This window comes from Rattus norvegicus, chromosome 5, assembly GCF_021556685.1.
Source record: "Rattus norvegicus strain SHRSP/BbbUtx chromosome 5, alternate assembly SHRSP_T2T, whole genome shotgun sequence".
Lineage (NCBI taxonomy): Eukaryota > Metazoa > Chordata > Mammalia > Rodentia > Muridae > Rattus > Rattus norvegicus.
The window spans coordinates 148,256,952-148,279,937 of NC_141538.1; the positions used below are offsets into that span (position 1 = coordinate 148,256,952).

Below are 22,986 nucleotides of genomic sequence, written 5' to 3' on the forward strand. Positions count from 1 at the left end.
TCTGAGCACTGACCGCCCCACTTTGAAGTCCTGCAGGGACTTTTTCCTTCTCCCACATCCTGTGACCTCTGACAAGGTCAGGGCTCACTCCCACTTGCCTGCCCAGTGCCCGGCGCACTTCCCTAGGGGCACGAAGCCCGGGTCTTCTCAAGTCGTGTTCGATATCTAGTTAAGGCGTACATTTATCTCCAGCTTTCCCCGGGACCTTCCCTTTTGATTTTCAAGAACATTTTCTTCCCTCTGCCAAAGCAGTCCTTTCGAATCAAAGGCTCGGCTTTTCTAAAGCACGGTTTGTGATGTGGGCTTCAGTGCACTGGCTGCAAAGTTACTGAAACAATGAGAGGGAACGCTGGCTGTCTTTCTCTCTTTATCTTCTTGCTGTAAAGCTCTAATTCTCCTTGAGGTAAAGTGGAGCCTCTGATTGACGCGAGGACGCGGGGAAAATGAAAGCCAAATTATTATTATTTCAAGTTGTGCTCTTGCGGCGTTCCCGAATGTCTGTGGTGTGTTTGTGTTCCTTGTGTGTTTGTCATCTTTTAACTTTATTCACAGAGTCTTCTGTCACTTGCAACTTAACTGTTTTTAGTCAGATCTAGATGTTTTTCTTATTTTTCTTCTAATGCTGTTCTGGGGTTTGCTTTGTACATTTTGTTCTTAAAATCAAAGGGACTTTGTATGGGTGTTGAGCGCGAGGTGGAGTTCAAATTTTGTACTTGTCTACTTGTATTTATTAAATAATCTCTTCTCATCCAGGGGTCAGAATCCTTCACCCCTAGTACAGAGATGGATAGATGGAATTCATCTTGTTTTATACGATATTTTTTTTTCTTTTCTTTTTTTCGGAGCTGGGGACCGAACCCAGGGCCTTGTGCTTGCTAGGCAAGTGCTCTACCACTGAGCTAAATCCCCAACCCACGATATTTTTATTTATGGCTTGATCGGTCCCTCATTTTTTTGTGCGCGCGCGCGCGCGCGTGTGTGTGTGTGTGTGTGTGCACACGCGTGTGTGCATGTACACTTGTAAGCCAGAGGAAGAGGTTAGATGTCCTCTATAGCCCTCTGCCTTGTTTATTTCCTGGACACATTCTCTCACTGAGTCTAAAGCTCACGTGTTTTTTTTCTTCCAAGCTAGGCTAGCTAGCTACTTCCAGCTATCCTCCTGTCTCTGCCCCTCACAGCCATGGGGGTTATAGGCACACGTGACCAATCCAACTTCTTTGTGTGTGTGTTTGAATTCGATAGCTTCGTGCTTCTACAGCAAGCACTCTCACCCACTGACCCATCTCTCCATCCCTCATTTTCACTAGGGGAAATATGTTTTTTGAGACATGGTCTCTCTAAAAAACCTTGGAAGACTTGGAATTCACTATGTAGACCAGGATGATCCAGGACCCACAAGCATCCCCCTGCCTCTGCCTCCTGAGGGCTTCCCTCAGTGTTTCCTTCATTGGTCGTGGTGGCCCATGCCTGCGATCCTAGCCTTCTGGAGGTTGGAGTAGGAGAAGACTGGAGACGCCGAGTCAGGTTTATACACTGAGGGCTACATAGCGAGTCCGAGGTCAGTTCTGGGCTGTGTAGCAAACCCTATCTCAAAACACAGAAAAGCAGGGCTGGGGATATCCTCAGTGGGTAAAAGCACTCATGGGGAGGTCCTGAGGCCAAACACTCAGAGCACACAGGAGCTGGTCATTTTCTGTTGCGTTGGTGAACTCTACAACCAAGGGCAATTTCAGAGGAAAGGGTTTATTTGGCTCACACATCCCAATCACATGTTCTGTCGCATCACGGAGGGCCGCTAAGACAGGAACTCAGTGTAGGAACCTGAGGGCGGGGCCTGATGCGGAGGGAGACCAAGGAGGAGCGCTGCTCACTGGCTCGCTCCCGTGACTTGCTCCGACTTTTTTCTTATTTTTCTTCTAATGCCGTTCTGGGGTTTGCTTTGTACATTTAGTTCCACCACCGAGGGCTGGTCTCTCCCACACCCATCAGTATCAAGAAAAATGCCCGCCTCCCAGACATGCCTACAAGACAAGCTGGTGGAAGTAATTCTTCAATTTCAGTTTCCTCCTCCCAGGTGACCCTAGTTTGTGTGAAGTTGACAAAACGAACCAGCGCACCGTCTGTGATGCTACACCAGGATGGAGATGGGAGGAGAATCCTGGGAAGCTCAGGATAGGTAGCTGGTGTGCACAGCTCTTTAGCAACAGGCCGACCAGGCAGGCCATCCTGCAGCGACCTCGTGTGTGCACTCGCACACAAGAGTGTGCAAACATACGCACACATACATCAGGTACGCGAAAATAGAGCACATTTTCTTTCCTTTCTCGCAGGATGAGTGTGGAATGGGAGTCCGTGCTTAACAAGCGCAACGTTTCCATTTGGTTCTAGAGATGATGGTGCTGATGGCTATAAGGTGGTGTCTTGGATGTGGCCAGTCGCACCAAGTCACACAATTAAAACAGTTAAGTTGGTGAATGTTGCATGTATTTTCCTATCACAGAAGACTATATTTTTCCCCAGTACGTTTTATTCTTGGGTAGTCAGATTTGTGTTTTTTATCCCTTCCAGATTAACTTGAGAATCAACTTGTCACATTCTATTAAAAGTCCCTTTGATATTTTTATTGCAGTTACATCAAGTTTATGGATTGCCTTGGGGAGAAGTGACATTTTTATGGCCCTGAACCTTCCCCCAGGTGGAGGCCTCCTCATTGACTGGGATCTCTCTTTATGTCTTTTAGTAAAGTTGCATAATTCTGTTCCTATCCGCATGTTCTTGGCTATGTGACAGCTTTAGTTGCTGCTGTGAAGGGAATCTTGGGTACAGCACAGGAGCTCTTGCTCGAGTGATTCCAGCCCAGCCCTGGGATACATGGCTGGCTCTGCAGGGATGTAGGACAGGAAGCACACACAGGGAGCCATTTCACCAAGATCCCCATGAAGGCAGCAGCATGTGGGTCTGTCCGGAGTTTCATAGCCAAAGGGAGAGGAGGGTTGAGCTCAGCTGAAGCGCTTGGCAAGGTCAAGAAGAAGGACATTCTGGAAGGATCTGAACTTGTCACCAAAAGGGTCACGAAGAGGATGGACTGAGGGGAGATGAGAACTGTTACTGCTCTTGAGGACGTGGCTCAGGCTGAGGCACCAAGGGATCCTGCCGTGTGGTTATTTTCGTAGCTTCTCAGAAACCTACTGTCCTCACCAGCAAATGAGGGTGAATTATCAGGATAGGTTTCACCATCTCCCCTGGGCTGCATGTGGCAGGAACTGTGTGGGTTGAGTTCATTTTTGGGTGGGGTTCCTGCTGGTCCCCAGTGGACACAGGTGACTTTGAGTCCACGGCTTGGCAAATAGCATGGCTGGGGCTGTGCCCCCATTTATTCTTAGGTCAGGTTCCTACCCAGTGCACAGTATGCACCCCATATTGAGCACAGGGTTGTGTGCGGGCAGTGTGCAGGAAAGATAACTAAAAAATGTGGGGCTTTGAGAAATGAACAAAGTATTTTTCCCCCTGAAGGGTCCTAACTTGTGCCCCAAAGGAAATCCTTCAGCAGAACACCATGGAGTCCTCCTAGTGTCTCCTTTTCTTTTCTTTTCTTTTCTTTTCTTTTCTTTTCTTTTCTTTTCTTTTCTTTCTTTCTTTCTTTCTTTCTTTCTTTCTTTCTTCCTTCCTTCCTTCCCTTCCTTCCTTCCTTCCTTCCTTCCTTCCTTCCTTCCTTCCTTTCTTATTATAAAGGGTCTTTTGTAGCCCAGGCTGGTCTCTAACTCACCACATAGCCAAGGGTGACCTTGAGCTTCTGAGTTTAGCAGTTTATGCGGTGCTGGGGATTGAACCCAGGACTTCATACACGCCAGGCAATAGAGCTACTTCCCCAACTCCGTTTCGTGTATCTCTGCAGAGGTCTGGCAGGACGGGTGCTACCACACACATCAGACGTGGAAGCATCCATTAAGTACTCACCCTAGGTGAGGCGGGAGTTCAGCTTGGTAACAAAGCCTTGGACAGTCTGGGGAGACCGTCATAAAGAACTCTCGGGAAGGATGCTGTATGACAAGGATTAGGCGGGGTGTGGTGGTCCACACCTTTAATCTCAGCACTGGAGAGGTGGAGGCAAGCCATCTCTCTGATTTAGAGGCTAGCCTGGTCTACACAGTGAGTTCCAGGACAGCCAGGATTATTTGGAGAGATAAAATAAATACATAAGAAATAAACAAATGAGAATTTGAAAGAGAATCACAGCTGAAGGACAAGGAGGTGCCCACACGCTGAGAAGAGCTGAGGAGAACATCCTAGGCTAGGGGACAAATTCGCCAAAGACCTGAGGCGGGATGAAGACTCGGGTGCCTTTGGAGAGCTGAACAGGAGCCAGACTGGCTGGCCCTCCATAGGGCTGCCACCAAGTGGGAGTCCCTTGGGATTTCTGCAGTAGCTGGAAGAACTGATACGCTCCCACTGTGTTTCTGCTTCTGCTTCTCCCTCCCAGGGCATGTCACCTCTCCATGGGTACCTAACAGAGTCTTCCACAAGTCAGGTAACAACAGCCCTGTGTTTCCCTGTCAGCCCCCACAGCCTCCTCCTCCATCTGTAGGACGGAAGGAAGAATGACTGTTGAGTTGTTGGAATTTTCTGCAATCAGTGAGGCGGCGGCAGAAGACCGTGCTCCGTCAGGACAGCGCTGGCTGTCTCTTGTGCGGACCTGAGGTGATGGCTGTCACTCAGCGTTATCCTCAGCCCTACAGAAAAAGGTGGGCCTGTGGTGCACATATGCAGTCCCAGCACGAGGGTGGGGTGGGGTGGGGGACAGGGTGGGGGACAGAGTCAGGACAGTCCTTAGGGCTTACAGCCCAGTAGCTGAGCTTAATCAGAGAGCTCTAGTTCAGTGAGAGACACTGACTCCAGAAACAAGCTGCACGGCTGCAGAAGAACAATAACCTGACGTTAACCTCTGGCCTCCATGTGCATGAGCACACACACACACACACACACACACACAGGCACACACACACAGGCACACAGACACAGGCACACAGACACACACATGCATGCACACATAAACACACAGACGTAAACATACACATAAACACACACAAACACACATACACATACATGCACACACACATACACAGGCACACACAGGCACACACAGGTACACACAGGTACGCACACACAGACACACACACACATATAAACACACACTCTCATACACATTCAGGCACACACACACAGGCATACACACACACACACACGTACGCACACATAAACACACACCCAAACACACACACACATAAACACACACCCAAACATACACACACACACAGAGGCACACACATACACAGAGGCACACACATACACACACACAGACACACACACATGTATACACACATAAACACAAACACACACATAAACATACACACATACATACATACATAAACATGCATACCATGCACACACACAGGAACACACACATGCATGCACACATAAACATATACATACAACACACATAAACACACACACACAGGCATATAACATAAACACATATACAAACACACACATAAACACATACATAAACATACACTTTCACACACATTTAGGCACACACACGCACACACAGGCACACACACACGCACATGCACACACACATAGACACACACCCAAACACACATACTCTTTCAGGGTCCTCAGTTCAAATCCCAGCAACCACATGGTGGCTCACAACCATCTGTGGTGGGATCTGATGCCCCCTTCTGGTGTGTCTGAAGACAGCTACAGTGTACTCACATGCATAAAATAAATAAATCTTTAAAACACTAGTTTGGCTAAAAATTAAGTTCTTGAGTCACACACACACACACACACAGGCACACACACACGCACACACACACACACACACACAGGCACACACACACGCACACACACGGCTTTGCAGGTGCTGCTCTATGACTTCTCCCATTTGGTGTGACTTGTTCCATTCTGTTTAGGCACCCAAAGGATTATTTATTAGCTTTACAACCTAATAGTTTTTTTAACAACCAATTTTCCTGGGTCTCATTAACTTTTCTTTCTTTTTTTTTTTTTTCTCCGGGGCTGGGGACCGAACCCAGTACCTTGCGCTTCCTAGGCAAGCGCTCTACCACTGAGCCAAATCCCCAACCCCTCATTAACTTTTCAATACACCTCCTTTTTCTCTAGAACTTGTCTTAAAATATTTATTTTATGTTACCTTAGTTGATTTTTTTCAAAGATTTCTTATGCATCTATGATCTGTGTTGGCTCTTTGTCCCTATAACGAAATACCCAAGGCAGGCTACTTTATAGGCAAAGAGGTTTATTTATTTCAAAATTCTGAACTGCATGACACAGACTCTGGTGAGGGTCCTTCTGGGATATCTCCTGAGAGAAACATCGATCTCTGTTTCTGTGTCCTGTTTCCCCTCCCCATGTGAAGCCATTTCATGTGAATTCCACCCAAATGACCTAATCTAATTGATTTCCTTAGGTCCTACTTCATAGTCAGACTGAGTTTCCACCCTCTCTCTTTTTTTTTTTTTTTAATATTTATTTCATGTATGTGAGTACACTGTCGCTGTCTTCAGACACACCAGAAGAGGGCATCAGATTCCATTACAGATGGTTGTGAGCCACCATGTGGTGGCTGGGTTTTGAACTCAGGACCTCTGGAAGAGCAGTCAGTGCTCTTAACCGCTAAGCCATCTCTCCAGTCCAAGTTTCCACCCTCTTAATATCATTAACGTGTCACACTGTGGCTTAAACTCCTGGGTGAGCTCATGGTCCCTGATTGTTATTACCTTTGTGCTACTGTAACAAAGTACCTGAATCTGGATACTTTATAAAGAAAAGAAGTTGGTTTTCCCCTCATGTTCTAAAGAATCAAGAGCACAGCACTGGTCTGCTGGCTCTGGTGACAGATGGCTTCATGGTAGATGATATTTTAGTTGTCGAGTGGCCATCTATATCCAGCACCTGTGCCATTTGTGCCCCCGGAACCTTGACTAGAACCATGAAAGGAACGGAACAAGCACAGACACAAACAGCAAAGGTCAGGTGGGGTTCTGCTGCGGCTTCACTAGCACCCTCAATCCTCAGTGGTCTCTGTGGCTGAGCAGTCTGAGGAGGTGAATATCGGGGAGGAGGAGGTTGTGGTTGCTAGTGAAGTGACCTATGTGGGTTCAGGACCCCCAAGACCAAATCCTGAGCACAAAGGAGATTTATTTGCAACAGAGAAACAGAGAAACAGCAGAGACAAAGACAGGAGATAGAAGATGAAGGAGGAGGGGAAAGGAACAAGGGAGAGAGGGAAGGGAAGGGATATTTGTCTCCCCAGGGGTGGGGACAAAGGACTGCCTCTGCATGGAGAGGAGACAGATGCCATAGTAAATGGCCGGTTATAAAGGGGAAAGGGGAAACCCCAGTGTTAAGTTGAGTTGGTTTGTTTTGATTGGAAATGTTGATTAAGGGAGCCAAAGGAGGCTTTGATTGCTGGGTTTCAATACTGCCATAGCTGGACCTTGGTAGTCAGCCTCAGGAGGAGGAAGTGGCCAAATAAGTAAATAGACCTTGGTGGCCAGCTTTAAAAATGTAATCTAATGGTTTTTAGCAAGGCAGAGGGAACTGGGGAGAAGGGCAAGGCCTGTTAGAGCCCTGTTTGCAGTCTGAGCTGGCTACCATCCCTACAACTAGTCTATGCACACACCAGCCAGTTTGCAAACACTTGCACTTCTTGAGGAAAGCCTTTCCATCTTCCTTAATCTAGTTACCATTCACTAAACCCCACCTCTTAGAAGTGCCAGCCCCCAGCAGTGTTACCCTGGGGGGCTAGCTTCCAGCAGCTGTGCCACATACTCAAAGCTCCCCCAAACCACAGCAGTCATGTTTTTTTCCTCTAATCAATTAAATTTAAAACAATCGACCTTCCTTTCCTCTTTCCCTGGGGGCTGGGATTGAACTCACAACCTCAATCATGTTCTGCAAGCCCTCTACCACCGCACTCTACGCCCAGCCAGTCCCTCCCCACCCACACCCCTCATGACTTTCCTGTTTTTCCTTTCCTTTGCTTGTGCATTTTAGTGGACTGTTATTTTGTGTTATGTTCACACTGACTGACTTCTCTATTGTGCAGTCTCTGCCATCTTCCTTCGGTCTTTTCCTGAGCCCCGAGCCCTTCTATTATCTTGTTATTATCTCCAGAGCTCTCCTATCAAGCACTTTATCTGGGCGTTTGTTTCTGCTCCTGTGTCCTGTGTTTATTTGACTGCCTGGTTCCTCTTTTCATCTCCTTGCTTGTCCGTGCCCTTCTTGGCTCTGGTATCTGGGTTCAGATCTGGAGGAGGTTCACTGTTGATTGCTAATCTTTGACTGATGTGAACTTTCTGTCCACACGCACTGGCAAGAGGTCAAGGTGGGGAGGAGCCAGGGCTGTTTCAGGATAGCAGAATTTTCCTTTTCTGTATCAATTCTTTGAGTCTGTTTCCCCACAGGTAATGACTGTCACCAATTGAGAACCCTCTTTTTTTTTTTTTTCTTTTTCTTTTTTTTCCCCAGAGCTGGGGACTGAACCCAGGGCCTTGCGAGCGCTCTACCACTGAGCTAAATCCCCAACCCCCGAGAACCCTCTTTCTCCCCTTGCCCCAGTTGCCTGGGTGGGATGTTAATTTAAATTTTCTATTTTTAAAGATTAAATAAATTTAATCTCTCTCTCTCTCTCTCTCTCTCTCTCTCTCTCTCTCTCTCTTTCTCTCTCTCTCTCTCTGTGTAGGTTTGTACATGCGAATGGAGTGCCCATGGAGGCCAGAAGAGGGTACTGGATCCTCTGGAGTTACAGATAATTATGTGGCAATGGGGTCTGAAAACACCAAACTTGGATCCTCTGTGAGATCAGTAACCCCTGAGCCATCTATCTTTTCAGTACATGTTTCTTTAAATGAATGTGGATTGTGGGTATATGCACATACGTGTGCATGTGTGTATATACTCACACGTGTGTGCACGTGAATATGGAGGACAACCTTGGGTGACTTCCCCAGAAATATTGTACCTTTCTTTCCTTCCTTCCTTCTTCCCTCTCTCCTTCCCTCCCTCCCTCCTCTCTCTCTCTCCTTCTTTCTTTCTTTCTTTCTTTCTTTCTTTCTTTCTTTCTTTCTTTCTTTCTTTCTTTCTTTCTGAGACAAAAATCTCTTACCAGTCTGGAACTCACCAATGAGGCTAGACTGATTGGCCGGATAGCCTGGAGGATTCTCCACCTACTCAACAACACTGTCCTTCTGTGCCAGGAGCTGCCAGAATCCCGCTGCAGGAATCCCAAGGCTATTGTTGGATAGTGACCTTTCACTATGAACACCACAGCGAAGAGGCCAGTCACTCCCTGGGTGGACTTAGAGCCCTGTTTGTCCTAACTCTGTGTAGTCCTGGATGAGCCTTGCTAGGAGTCTGGTCTCCTGGTCTCCAACTGCTGCCATTTACAGACAAACGCCACTTTGCCTGTGTTTGCCAGGCAAGCTCTTTATAGGGCTGCCCTCCCAGCCCCTCGTGCACACACACAGATGCCTGTGGAGGTCGAAGGACAACTCTGTGGAGTCAGTTTTCTCTGTTCACCTTTACACAGATTCTGAACATCAGTATGAAGTCATTGGGCTTGCCAAGTGCCTTTGCGCGCTCAGCCATCTTACTGACCCTGTTTTGCTTTCTGACGTGGCGTTTTGTTATTGTTATTGTTGTTTTTTGTTTTGTTTTGTTGTTGTTGTAGTTTTGTTTTGTTTTGTTTTCTAACTCTGTCACCCAGGCTGACCTGGAATTCACTATGTAGCTTAGGTTGTCTTTGAACTCACAGCCTCAGGCTTCTGAGTGCTGGAATTACAGGTGTGTGTTACAGTGCCCAGAATGTGAACAGTTTCTAAGTCAGCTCTAGTTCTTGTTTGATGAAAACCAGTCAGGTTCTGGAAAGCCACCACACCTTAGGAAGGCCTCTGTTTTGAGGTCCCCTCCCATCCTGCTCTGAAAGGGGAATTCCCTACCGGACCCCTCCCCCAGTTTCCTTCAGTGGCTTCCCATTGTCTTCCTTGGGGCCACACAACTCTGCACTCTGTTGACCTTGCTGGCCTCATCTCCTATGGGCTTGCTCTATCTACATTGACTGACATCCTTCCTTCCCTTCCCTTCCCTTCCTGCCTCAACTTTACTCCAGTGCTTTGCCCCGCCCCCCTCCTGCTCTGGCTGATCTTATTCAGCCTCTGGGCCTCATCTGAGAAGGTCAGTCCACCAGGAGACCAGACTCCTAGCAAGGCTCATCCAGGACTACACAGAGTTAGGACAAACAGGGCTCTAAGTCCACCCAGGGAGTGACTGGCCTCTTCACTGTGGTGTTCATAGTGAAAGGTCACTATCCAACAGTAGCCTTGGGATTCCCACAGTGGGATTCTGGCAGCTCCTGGCACAGAAGGACAGTGTTGTCGAGTAGGTGGAGTAGCACAGCGGAAGCGTTTCCTATCTCCTGCGGGCTCAAGTTTCTATTTTCTTTCTTTCTTTCTTTTTAAAGAATAGAATCTTATAATGTAGCCCAGTCTAGCCTTGAACTTGTCCTTTCTACCTCTACCTCCTTGTTTCCTGGGAGCTGTATACTACTGAAAAGGGACAAAGGGTAACACAGAACTGTCTTATAGCTGGTAGCTCTGGCTTGACCATGGCTGCTGGACAATGGTGGGCTGTGGCTGTAACCCGTGGAGATCTCTGAGGGAACAGGGCCAAAGGGTAGCCTAGAGACAGCATTGGTTTCCCTTTGGATTGTGTTTTCATCGTGCAAACGACACTCGGGCAGCAAAAGGTTATGTTCAAGAAGCAGGCATGCCACTGGCCCCCATCTATCTTCTACATCTGATATGTCGGGAAGAGCACCGGACCTGGAGTCCAGTACCAAGATTGTTATCTGTCTGCGGTTCGGGCCAGGCCACCTCAGGCAGGCTTTACCGCCTATCTCTGTACCTTGCTGTCTCCCTGGCCTGGCTCACAAGTGTATGAAGGCAGCTGGGGAGTGAACACAGTGTGCATTTGCAAGCCCTTGGCGGAGAGTCCAGCATAGGGTGGGTGTACAGTTTCTTTTTGATCGAAGCGATTGCTTTCATTTCTTCTCATGTTTTCTGCCAAGCTTTCATGAAGTCCAGATGAGTGTTTTGCACACTGTGGCCGTTCTTTAAATTTAACTTTGCAGTTAGTTAGCCTTGCCTGTACCAAGGCAATGACTCTGGCATTTTCATAATTATTTTGTAATGGAACACCTTGCCACTGGATTGATTCATCCTTTTTACGCAGTTGTCCTTCTGCTCTTGGACTTTCTGGTGTTATAAAAGATTCTGAGCTGAGTTCTGGAATCCTTTCATTTGTATCTAGTTTGTATCTCTTCTGTTGAAGCCAGACTATTCATAGTTCTTAGTTACTGTTTCTGTCTACTTTCTGGAATTGTCTGTCCATGGCCTTGGGTGAATATCACTTAGCAACTCAAATTTTTTGTTTTGTTTTGTTTTGTTTTGTTTTGTTTTAGTGGTGTTTAGAATCTATGAGTGCAAATGCTCAGGTGGACTTTTTTTTTTTTTTTTTTTTTGTATTTTTAGATCAGACTTCTCTGTGCAGTCCTGACTGTTCTGGAACTCACTCTATAGACCAGGCTGGCCTAGAATTCAGAGATCCACTTGCCTCTGACTCCTGAGCACTGGAATTAAAGATGTCTGATAGTTTTAGTTATTTTTTGTTACATAAATGTTAACTTGTTTGTCTTTCCATCTTTATATTTGTAATTTTCTCCATTTCTCCCTCTGTTCAGACACACCAGAAGAGGGCATCAGATTCCATTACAGATGGTTGTGAGCCACCATGTGGTTGCTGGGAATTGAACTCATGACCTCTGGAAGAGCAGTCAGTGCACTTAACCGCTGAGCCATCTCTCCAGCCCCCCCCCCCCCAACTCCCACACTTTTTAACCTCCACCCCTTCACTCACTTTGAAGACCAGGCTGGCCCCACAGAAATCTACCTGCTTGTATCCTGAATGCTGGGATTAAAGATGTGTGCTACCATATGCTTCCTCCCATTTTCTCCCCCATCAACCTCTTTCTCTCCCTCTCCCTCTCTTCCTTTCCCTCTCTTTCTCCCTCTCCCTCTTCCTCTCTGTCTTTTTGAGTCTCATTGATCCCAGGCCAGTGTCAAACTTGCTGTGTAGCTGGAAATGACCTTGAACTTCTGATTCTCTCACACCTACCTCCTGAGTGCCAGGATGATGGGAACACAGCACGACACACAGGTGCAGGGGACTGAGCCTAGGGCTTTGTACTGAAAACATGAACACCCTACCAACTGAACTACATCCCCAGCATCCCCAGACCTAGTTTTTATAGTTTCTTTTTTTTTTTTTTTTGGTTCTTTTTTTCGGAACTGGGGACTGAACCCAGGGCCTTGCGCTTCCTAGGTAAGCGCTCTACCACTGAGCTAAATCCCCAGCCCTATAGTTTCTTTTATTGAATTTATCCAGCGTCTAACATGATGCAGACTTCTGATCTGGGTACCAGGTGCATGAAGGGGCATGGGGCAACAGACAGGGTAGGCTCTGGTTTGCAGAATGGAGGCACAGCCATGGAAGCCATTGCAGTGTGGCCCGATGATTAGATATGGAAGAGCAGCAGTCAAGGTTGTGGGACTCTGCCAGCCTCATCTGAAGAACAACCATGGGCTAGTTCCCTCAAACCTCACAAAAGTCTGGAGGTTTGATAGCTGTTTTTATTTACCCCATCCTGAAGATGAGGAAGAGGATGGTTTCATGTTTTCTCCAAGCTCCAAAAGCAAGTCACAGCCAATAGCATTTGAAGTAAAAAAAAGGGGGGGACTTTGGAGACTGGAGAGATGGCTCAGTGTTTAAGAGCACTGACTGCTCTCCCAGAGGTCCTGAGTTCAAATCCCAGCAACCACATGGTGGCTCACAACCATCTGTAATGGGATCTGATGCCCTCTTCTGGTGTGTCTGAAGACAACTATAGTGTATTCATATATAATAAATAAATAAATCTTAAAAAGGGGGGAACTTCAGAGCTTGCTTTCTTCACCAGCTCCCCACCAACAATAAGTAAGTAGTTAGTGGTGTGGTGGCGATGGCAGCAGGGTCAATGGAGTTCCCTCAAGGGAACACCTTCAGGGGGCAGTGAGTCAAAACTGAGCACTGGAAAACAGAAGATAACTTCAGGAACAGTGAGGGACCAGAGAGGAGTGGTGTGACACAAAGCAAGGCTAGCATCCCAAAGGGACAAAGAGCCTTCCCTTGGGACACGGAGTGGCCCGAGGCCCAGGACTCCTGTGAGCTCTAACTGCCCACCTTTCAGTAACCTGATTATTCACCACAGGTGCCATGTAGGAACGTGGAGATGAGAAAGACACTCAGGGTTCTGTCTGCATGGAGTTTCTGGTCCTGGAAGAGGTGAGAAGGAAGCTGGTTGGAGAATATTTGCCATTCATCAGTGCTCAGCAGACCCTAAGTTTCCTTCCAGGGCCTGGAGAGATGGCTCAGCAGTTATGAGCACTGGTTACGCCTCCAGAGGACCTGAGTTTGATTCCCAGCACCAACGTGGCAGCTCACTACAGTTTGTAACTGTACTCCTGGTGAGATCTGCAGGCACTGTGTGTGCACAAGAGGCATGGACATACATGAAGACAGAACACTCATTACACATGAAATAAAAAAATATTGTTTAGTAAGATTTTCTCCTTCATTTTGGATCATTCCCAGGAATCTGAATTGCTCCTTATCAAAGCCCAAGGTAGCTTCTTTGCAGCTGCAGCCTCCCTTGCAGCTGCAGCCTCCCTTGCAGCTGCATGCACGTGTATGGCCTAGACTTCCCCAGTAGATTTTTTGGCTATGATGACATCCTGGCATCTCTGTTCTAGAATCAGCAGAGGCTCTCCCATGGGTCCCTGCAGTGTGTGACTTGGAGAGATCCTCTCCAAAGCTGCATCTAGAGCCTGTTACTTTAATGTTCCCAGTGTGTTCTGCTTAAACCTTCAAGCAGGAGTACTAACAAGTGTTCAAAGAGAGAAAGAATCTATTTAGATACTCAGAGGAACTCAGGGGTTGAGAGGTTAAGAGCTTGGTTCTAAACCCACAGAACCTAAACCCACTAGAATACAGAGAACAAGTGCTCCCACCCAAGTGCTCCTACTGAGGTGCTCCCATCTAGGTGCTCCTGGGTGGACATTCTCCTGGTGTGCTCAGTCCAGCTCCCCACCCTGGTGCTGCTAGGTGGATACTCCCAGTTTACCCAGTCCCTCAGGGGTTGCTCACAAAGTTGATCATTGGATCTCCCTTTTTTGATACTCATCCTGGATGGGCAGAACAAGGCTTTTCTGTCCCCTACTGAGGCACACAGGCTGCCACTGGCTGGGAAGAGCCTCCGTTCGTGGTGCCCAGGCACGCATCTCTGGATCTTTTGCAGGGACTGCAGTTCAGTGTGTGTTGTCATGTGATCCTGTCTCCAGGTCAAGGATCATGAATGAGGGACTAGGGTTTGAAGCCTTATGGACATATCCCAGGACAAAAGGACAAGTAGAGTCAACTCAGGGCTGTGGCCCTGGGCTGGAGCTGTCAGCTCTAAGCGTGTCTGTCTCTCAACAGGCTGGCTCGGTGCCCTTGGGAGCCAGGCTTGTAACCTTGAAATCACTGTGCTGATCATCTGTGGAGAGATAACAGGGGCCCTTGCCCACCATTCTGGATCTGCTTTAATGAAACTATATCTTGGGGGAGGAAGTAACTAGGAGGGAGTTGAGGAATCACACAGACGGGTTTATCCACAGGCCTGTTAGCAGAGCCCGAGAAGCAAAGCCTTTTCCTGTCGGATATATTTCTCCGCATCTCCCAAGGCTGGTGGATCGATAGCTACAAACAGCCAAAGTAAATTTCTGTCTTGCTCCTTATGCCCTCAGATGGAGGGGTGGACGGCTAGAAAACTCAGGCTCACATCAGGAGTTACGGCTATTTCCCGGTGTGCACAGTGAGTCATGATAGCGCTTTGCATATCAGGGCCCCAGTGCCTGTTTCAAAAACAGAGACTGAGCCTAGGAGAAGAGGTGCCTGCACCTGCCCTGTTGGCCTCGAGGACTCTGGGTCAGTTATTCGGAACCCTGTCGATGTCTGCAGCTGGAAGCCATGCCCGTCCTCTGGGAAGGGAAGGCCTCTGATCAAGGTCACACAGCTAGTGCATGGCAGAGCTGGGCAGAAGCCAGCATGTGGGTTGCAGTATCCTTGCTCCGAAAGCTTGTCCTCTTGAGCCATCTGGCCTCTGTACGCAGGCTGGGGGAGAAGTTGGAGTCTCCTACAAACCTCCTGCAGGAAGAAGAGCCTCCTTCTGGTTGTAGCACCGAGGGTGTGGAGAGCGGAACAGGCTTCCGAAGGACCTGCTCCCCAGGGCTGCAGCACTATTTTTAGCCTCAAATCCATCAATAAATGGAGCCTGGTGGAGCCAGAGCCTCCTGGCTGACTGATACTAAGAACAAGAGGATCATTTACTAAGCACTTCGCGTGCAGGGCATCGTCTCCCTGGGCTGTCGGCTTCTGTCTGCACCCCATTTGCCGTAGTCACCAGGATAATCCCTGTCACTGCAAATACAGAAGGAACATGAAGCTCAAAGGGTTGGGGAAGCCCCGAACCTTATACATGGAGTCATGATCTAAATGCAAACCATACTCCTCAGGCCCGTGGCCTCCTTGTCCATCTCTCGTGATCCTCATAGCTACTCTGATGAAATTGGTCCTGGCTGATCACAGGATCACAGTCTGATCAGTGAATAGTTACGATTCTTAGAAGGCGTGTCACACAGGAGGTGACACTAGCTGGCTGGGAAGGCTTTCCAACTGGAAAACCCCAGATGGAGGGGGCCTGGTGGTGTGAGGGAGGAGAATACAGCACAGGTAAAGTTCAGATGTGCCAGCATATATGGAATATATCACACCTACCCGGAGCAGGAAACAGTCCACTGAGACTGGGGGACTAAGGGTGCAGGCAGGACAAGATGGATAAAGATCTTAAAGACAGGTCAGAGGAGACAGCTGCTGGGAAAGCGCTTGCTGTGCAAGTCTGAGGTCCTGAGTTCAAATCCTTGGCACCCATGTAAAAGCCTAGAAATATAATAAGCACCTACAATCCCAGGGCTGGGAGGCAGAGATGGGAAGATACCTGGGGTTCACAGCTCAGTGAGTCTAGCTGAATCGGGGAGCTGCAAGGTCAGTGAGAGACCCTGTCTCAAGGAATAAGATAGAGAGAGACTGAGGAAGACACCGGACTCCTCTCCAGGAATGGGTACACATGATCACACAAACACGCAGACACAAGTGTGTGCACAGAGGATCTTGAACATAGGAAGCTGTCATGTTTGCACTTAATGTAGACTGTAGGTCGAGCTGGAGTTTGAGGGAAAGACTCCAGAGAAGTTGACACTTCAGGAAATGACTACCTGCTGGGTGCGCTCTGTGTGCGCTGTGTGTTCTGTGTTACGAGCTTTCCAGAGACATCACGTAATTCCCAAGTCAGGTGCTCAGCCAATATTAGCCCTTGGGGGACCTTGTTAGCCATCTGTGACAGATGAGGAAACTGAGGCCATGAGAGATTAGTGATGTTCTGATCACCACAGTGAGATTCTGGAAATGCTGCCCTGTCAAGTGAAAGAACTTGTGACAGATGTTCTCAAGGGGGAGGGCGATTACCTCATCCAGGAATAGGGACCACACAGCAGGCTTCAGAGGTGACAGAGAAGCCAATCATGTTATCTAGCTACCTTCCTTTCTCCTCCCTCCTCCCTTCTCCCTCCCTCCTCCTTCCTGCTTCTCCTTCCTCCTTCCTCCTCCTCCTTCTTTTTAAAGGCAGGATCTCACATATTCCAGGTTATTCAAAAGCTCGCAGATAGCCAAGGGTGACCTTGAACTCCTTATCCTTCTCAATCCACAACCTGTGATCTCTGTAGAGCTGGGGATCAGAACAGACAGAGCTTCATACATGCTAGGTGAACATAGTAAGCCACACCCTCGGCTCTCCTGTAGTCCTTTAAATAAGTTTGTTCATAGCCCCCAGAAGGTGGCAGCTAGGTCTTCTCACCATGAAGTTCCTCAGGGCTGAGATGGAGGGGTGAGGAGGGGGTGAAGGGCAGAGTCTTAAGTTCCCACTAGCCAGGGCTCAGAGATCAGGGGTCAAACCACCTCGTAGCAAGCCTGGGAGTGAGTGAAAAGGAATCAGTCTTTTTCTTTCTTTCTTTTTTAAAGATTTATTTATTATATATAGGTACACTGTTGCTGTCTTCAGACACACCAGAAGAGGGCATCAGATTCCATTACAGATGGTTGTGAGCCACCATGTGGTTGTTGGGAATTGAACTCAGGACCTCTGGAAGAGCAGTCAGTGCTCTTAACCACTGAGCCATCTCTCCAGCCCCATTTACTTTGTTTTTGTAACAGAGTTCCCATAGCTTAAGCTGGCCTTAGACTTACTCTGTGGCTGAAGATGACCTTGAGTGTCTAAGCCTCCTCCTGCCTTCACCCCCTGAGCGTTGGCTTTGCAAGCATGAATCACCCTCACCAATTTACCTCGTGTTAGCAAACGCAAAATATCATGGATGCTAGGCAAACTCTGTGTCAACTGAGCTATCCCTCCCGTCCCCAAACTGGATTATTCCCAACACAAAATAAAGTACTATTGAATTCCGTTCCACAGATTAAAGCATCTCCAAGTCCACACAGAGGTTAATCCCTGAATGATGTAATCAAGGAATTGGGGCAGAACCTGACTGTGGCATTCCAAATGACAGGTGCAGCTTCTGCGCTTGTAAGGAGGTGGGACACAGATTCCCCCATGTGGAAGATTGTCCTTGCATCATGACCTCCCCGTCGTGGTTCATAGTAGGAAGGGGGAGGGGGAGGGGGAGGGGAGGAGGAATCTGTTTAGTGGAGAACGCTGACCAGATGATCCAGGTCAGCATCAACAGTGATGTCCTACCTGTCCACTGGCAGCCTTGATCAGGGTGCCAGTAGCACCTAGACATCTTGGCAAAAGGCCACCTTCATGTACCCACACTTAGCCACCAGCAGCAGCCACATCCTCTGTTCTTAGCCACCAGCAGCAGCCACATCCTTTGTTGGTTTCAGCTGTCAATGTCCTTGCAGGATGAGGACCCCAAGCCCCTGGCTTTGAACTCAGAGGCACAAAGAGTTCAGTCTCTTCACTACTACTGCCCAGGACTCATGTGTGTGACGTCTTCAAAGGGGGAGGACAGTGTCACCTAGACATTTGAAGTTATGGGACTGGCACCTTCCAGTGGCAGCAGGTGTGACCCTGAGTGCACAGCTGTGTCTATAAGAGTCCCCAAGGAGTCAGAAGGACAGTGCCCCCCAGAAGTTCCTGGGTGCAGTTATGTCTGGTCATAGGACTGAGCCTCAGGACACAGAGCCTCTGGCTGGGGGCTTCCAGGGTCTGCTTTTTGGTTTTCTAGTTGATGAGTTTGGCCTCTATGAACATATCTATCAGCAAGTGCAGGAGCCCGGAACATGTCCATCTCACCCGCATCTCGGGTTGCTTCCTGTGGTGGCCGGAATAAGAATGGCCCCCATAGCTCATAGATGCATGGTCCTGTTGGAGGAAGTATAGCTTTGAGGGTTCGAAAGCTCACATTCAGGCCCTGGTCCAGACCCAGGCTCAGTCTGTATCGTGGTGGTGCAGCTCTCGGCTACTGCTCCAGTGCCGTGTGCCGCCATGCTCCCTGCCATGACAGTGATAATGGACTAGATCTCTGAAACCATAAGCAAGCCGTCAGTTGAGTTGCCTTGGTCATGACGTCTCTTCACAGCAATAGAATGTGTGCTAAGACACCTCTCCTTTGTGTGTGAATTCTGTCCTGTTTCCTGGAGGTCATCTGTTTGTGTCCTCCTCATCCCTTTCTCTACCAAGCCTTTAGCTTGCTCTCTTCTGTTGCACCCCTTTTTGCACACCCTCCCTCAGTTCCTCTGACAGTTTAGCCTTCCAGCCCTGCTCAACTACTCTGCCTACAACCTCCGACCCCAGGGCCTCACAAGCCCCGGCCCTAATGCCACAATTGTTATTTAGTAGAAAATATTTGGAAACATAAAATTTATTTCTTCTTCTGTAAGCTGGGCAGGGATGGTGCCTTAAATCCCAGCACTTGGGAGGCAAAGGCAGGCAGATCTCTATGAGTTCTACTTTTAAATTTAGAAGAAATATAGAAAAAAAAGTGAGATGTGTTTATGTCAGGAGAGAGGGAAGTAGAAAGAGAAAGAGGGAGTTGTGACGGGGGAGGACAGAGAGGGGAAGGGGGAGAGGGGGACGGGGAGGGGGGAGGGGGAGAGGGAGGAGAGAGAGGGGAGAGAGGGAGAAGGGAAATGGGGAGAGGGGAGAAGGAAGAGGGAGAGGGAGAGGGAGAGGGAGAGGGAGAGGGAGAGGGAGAGGGAGAGGGAGAGGGAGAGGGAGAGGGAGAGGGAGAGGACACACCATGTATGCCAGGTATGGTGTAAGCCCAAGGATCTTGGCTGTTGGAGAGATAGGCGCTTACTTCCACTTGGGAGCAGAATTAGGTTTCAAGAGAGTGGAGCGTTGGTCATTTCCACGTGGCAGTTGCCTCTGGTACCAGGGTCACCCTCCCTCAGCTTCCCTAGTTTAAGCAGTTAGGAGCTCGCACTGTTCTTTCAGAATACCTGAGACCTGAGTCCAATTCCCAGGACCCATGTCTGTCAGTTCCCACCTGCCTATAGTTCAGCTCCAAGATGCCATGGGCATTCTTTTTCTTTCTTTCGTTCTCTCTCTCTCTCTCTCTCTCTCTCTCTTTCCTTTCTTCCTTTCTTTCTTTCTTTCTTTCTTTCTTTCTTTCTTTCTTTCTTTCTTTCTTTCTTTCTTTCTTTCTTTCTTTTATGTATGTGAGTACACTGTTGCTGTTTTCAGACCACACCAGAAAAGGGCATCAGATCTCATTACAGATGGTTGTGAGCCACCATGTGGTTGCTGGGAATTGAACTCAGGACCTCTGAAAGAGCAGTCAGTGCTCTTAACCACTGAGCCATCTCTCCAGCCCCCTGCCCTGGGTATTCTTACAGTTTCTGGAGGCACACACAAACGCTGACATGCACATACACATGCATAAGTACACACATAGACACAGATACACACACAGACACAGATACACACACAGAGACGACCATTTTTTTTTTTTTTAAGACAAGGTTTCTCTGTCTTAGAACTCACTCTGTAGAACAGGTCGGCCTCGAACTCAGAGAACTCTGCCTGACTCTGCCTCCCGAGGGTTGGGGTCGAAGGTGTGGGCCAACACTGCCCAGCAGAAATAAAGTAAATCTTAACAAAAGCAAAAGAAATTCAATCCCAGCACAGAGGAAGTAGAAGTAGGTGGGTTTGTGAGTTCAAGAACAGCCTGGTCTACACGGTGAGTTTAGGACAATGAGAACTACAGGAAGATACTCTTTTCTCAATCAGTCAGTCAGTCAGTCAATCAACCAATCAATCAATTTTACATCATATGTTTTAATTTTGGGATAAGGAAAATGCAGAAATCAAAGGCAGAATGTTAGGAGGAGCCAGCAGCCTTCCATCGGGGCCTCTATTGTTTTCCTGTTTGACGTCATAGAATGCCACTTTGAAATAGTCTTTGAAAATACTACCTCTCTCCATCTTAAGACTCTTAAAATAGCAACTTGGCCGAGGCCAAGTCTGGAAAACACTCTACCCGTGGTGAAGGTTACTGTCACTGGTAGCTGTCACCTGCCCCAGTAGGACGTGACAGAAGACACTTCCCCCTCATGGCACTCTGAAAAATGCTGACTGCAGGAGGAAGCCATTAGAGAAACCCCAGCTGATAAACACTGTACAGGAGAATGGGTGCCCCTCAAAAACTGTCAAGGTCACGAGAAGCAAGGAGTGATGAGGACACCGTAAACAGGGGATGACAGAGCCTCCAGTGCCCAAGCCCGAGCCTGAGACCCAAAGGTCACAGGGGATTCAGAGCTTAGCAGACAGCCCTGTGGTTGCTGAGCTGAAGGGACTGTTACCTCATAACACACAGGGCGAGCAAGCAGGGCAGCAGGAAGTGCAGGGAGCGAGCTTCTAGAAATATATACATTTGCACCCCTGCCCCCAAGCTGGGAATTACACTGAAATAAATAAGCTTTGAGGACAAACATTATCCTTGGGTTCCACATTTCTTTTTAAAAAGTATTTTTTTTTTGGTATGCTTCTAAAAAATGGTTTTGAAATAATCGAAGGCAGGAATTCAGACACATAAATCCACAATAGTAATGTGAGATTTAAAAATACCCCACTGACGCGGGGTATTTTTAACCCATGACTGATATTTAAAAATACCCGCCGAGGGCCTGGAGATGTGGCTCAGTGGTTAGAGTGCTTGCCCAACGTGCCTGAACACACACACACACACCCCCCCCCCCATGCGCTCCATCTCTCGCACTGCATAAACCTCGGTGTGGCGATCCACACCTGTGGTCCCAGAGCCCTAGAAATTAGATTAAGGTTACTATTGGCTACTTACTGATTTCTAGGCCTGCCTGAGGAGATTCATGAGGCCCTGTCTCAACGAACCAAAGCAAATCAAACCAAAACCCATAAGAGAAAGAAATTGATATATCAATTAGATGAAAAATATTTTCAAATATTGCTTCCATTCTCCCGTTCCAGTGTGACTTCCTGCTCTCTTCAGAGGAGGGGAGGTGGAAGTGGCTTCCCAGAATCCCTTGCAACTGGTATTTTATTGTTCGTATCTATTTTATTCAGGGCAGGGCCTTATACATCCAGACTGGCCTCTGAGCTCGAAGGCAGAGGATGATCCTACGTGGCCTTCACAGTTTTCTTTTCTTTTTTTTCTTTCTTCTTTTTTGAAGCCCGGTTGTCCTGGAACCTACTGTATAGCCGGGCTGACCTCGAGCTCTCAGATTCATCCACCTGCCTCTGCCTCCTGAGTGCTGGGATTAAAGGTGTGGGCCACCACGCCCAATAAATGCAATCTTTAAAAATTTTAAAAAAAAATGCAAAAACTAAAAACTGGGTGGAGGGGAAAGAATAGTAAATTAAAGTCACTACATGTGGGGTCAATAACTAATTAATCATAAATTGTAGCACGTACAATCAACAACTAATTATACTACTAATAATACATATAAACAATAATAATTATTAATAAACTAACGAATTTAAGTACCATTTCACTTGTTTTTTTTTCTTTCTTTTTTTTTTTTTCTTTTTTTCGGAGCTGGGGACTGAACCCAGGCCCTTGCGCTTGCTAGACAAGAGCTTTACCACTGAGCTAAATCCCCAACCCCTCACTTGGTTTTTAAATTAAAGTTTAAGAACCAAGTGATACGGGCATGGGACTGTTACCTACAGTTACCAAATCAGGCAAACTAAATCGACCACAAAGAAAAACCCTAAAGTTCCCCAGAATGGAGGGTTGAGAAATGAGAGGAAGTTTAAACTTTTCTATTTCTAGACGTTCTATTGGACTAGAAAGCCCACATGTGACTAGATAAATTGTATTCCAGACAATATTAAAATATCCAATAGGAAAAGTATCAGATTTGAGTTTAATAATCCCCTGGGGTTTCAGACACCTCCTCCACTCTGTTTACGTTCTCAATCAGCTTTTAGCCTCCAGGGGGCCTGGGACTCCTTCGCCCACGCACCATCCCCTCCTTCCCTGCCCCCCCTCCGCCCCCGCCCCGGTCGCGTGGAGGCAGAATGATTGGCACCTCCTCCCTGAAGCCCTCGGCAGGGAGCGAGCGCCTCCTGCTGGACAAGAACGACAGTACCCCTAGGGAGCCGTTGCGCGCACCACCAGGCCCCGCCTCCCACCCCCATACCGTCCATGATCAAGGACTATCTCCCCCGCATCTCGTGCTTCTTCCCTCACCCCCTGCCCCCACCCCACCCCC

General features: G+C 47.9%; 1 long non-coding RNA gene across 1 annotated transcript; it reads left to right on the forward strand.

The window, feature by feature from the left end:
* Nucleotides 1–2,060: 2,060 nt before the first annotated feature.
* On the forward strand, nucleotides 2,061–13,740 carry LOC134486996 (uncharacterized). The gene is made up of 3 exons (XR_015621157.1): nucleotides 2,061–2,290; nucleotides 4,558–4,742; nucleotides 13,391–13,740. It is a non-coding gene; the product is annotated as an uncharacterized LOC134486996 (long non-coding RNA).
* The last annotated feature ends 9,246 nt before the right edge of the window (nucleotides 13,741–22,986 follow it).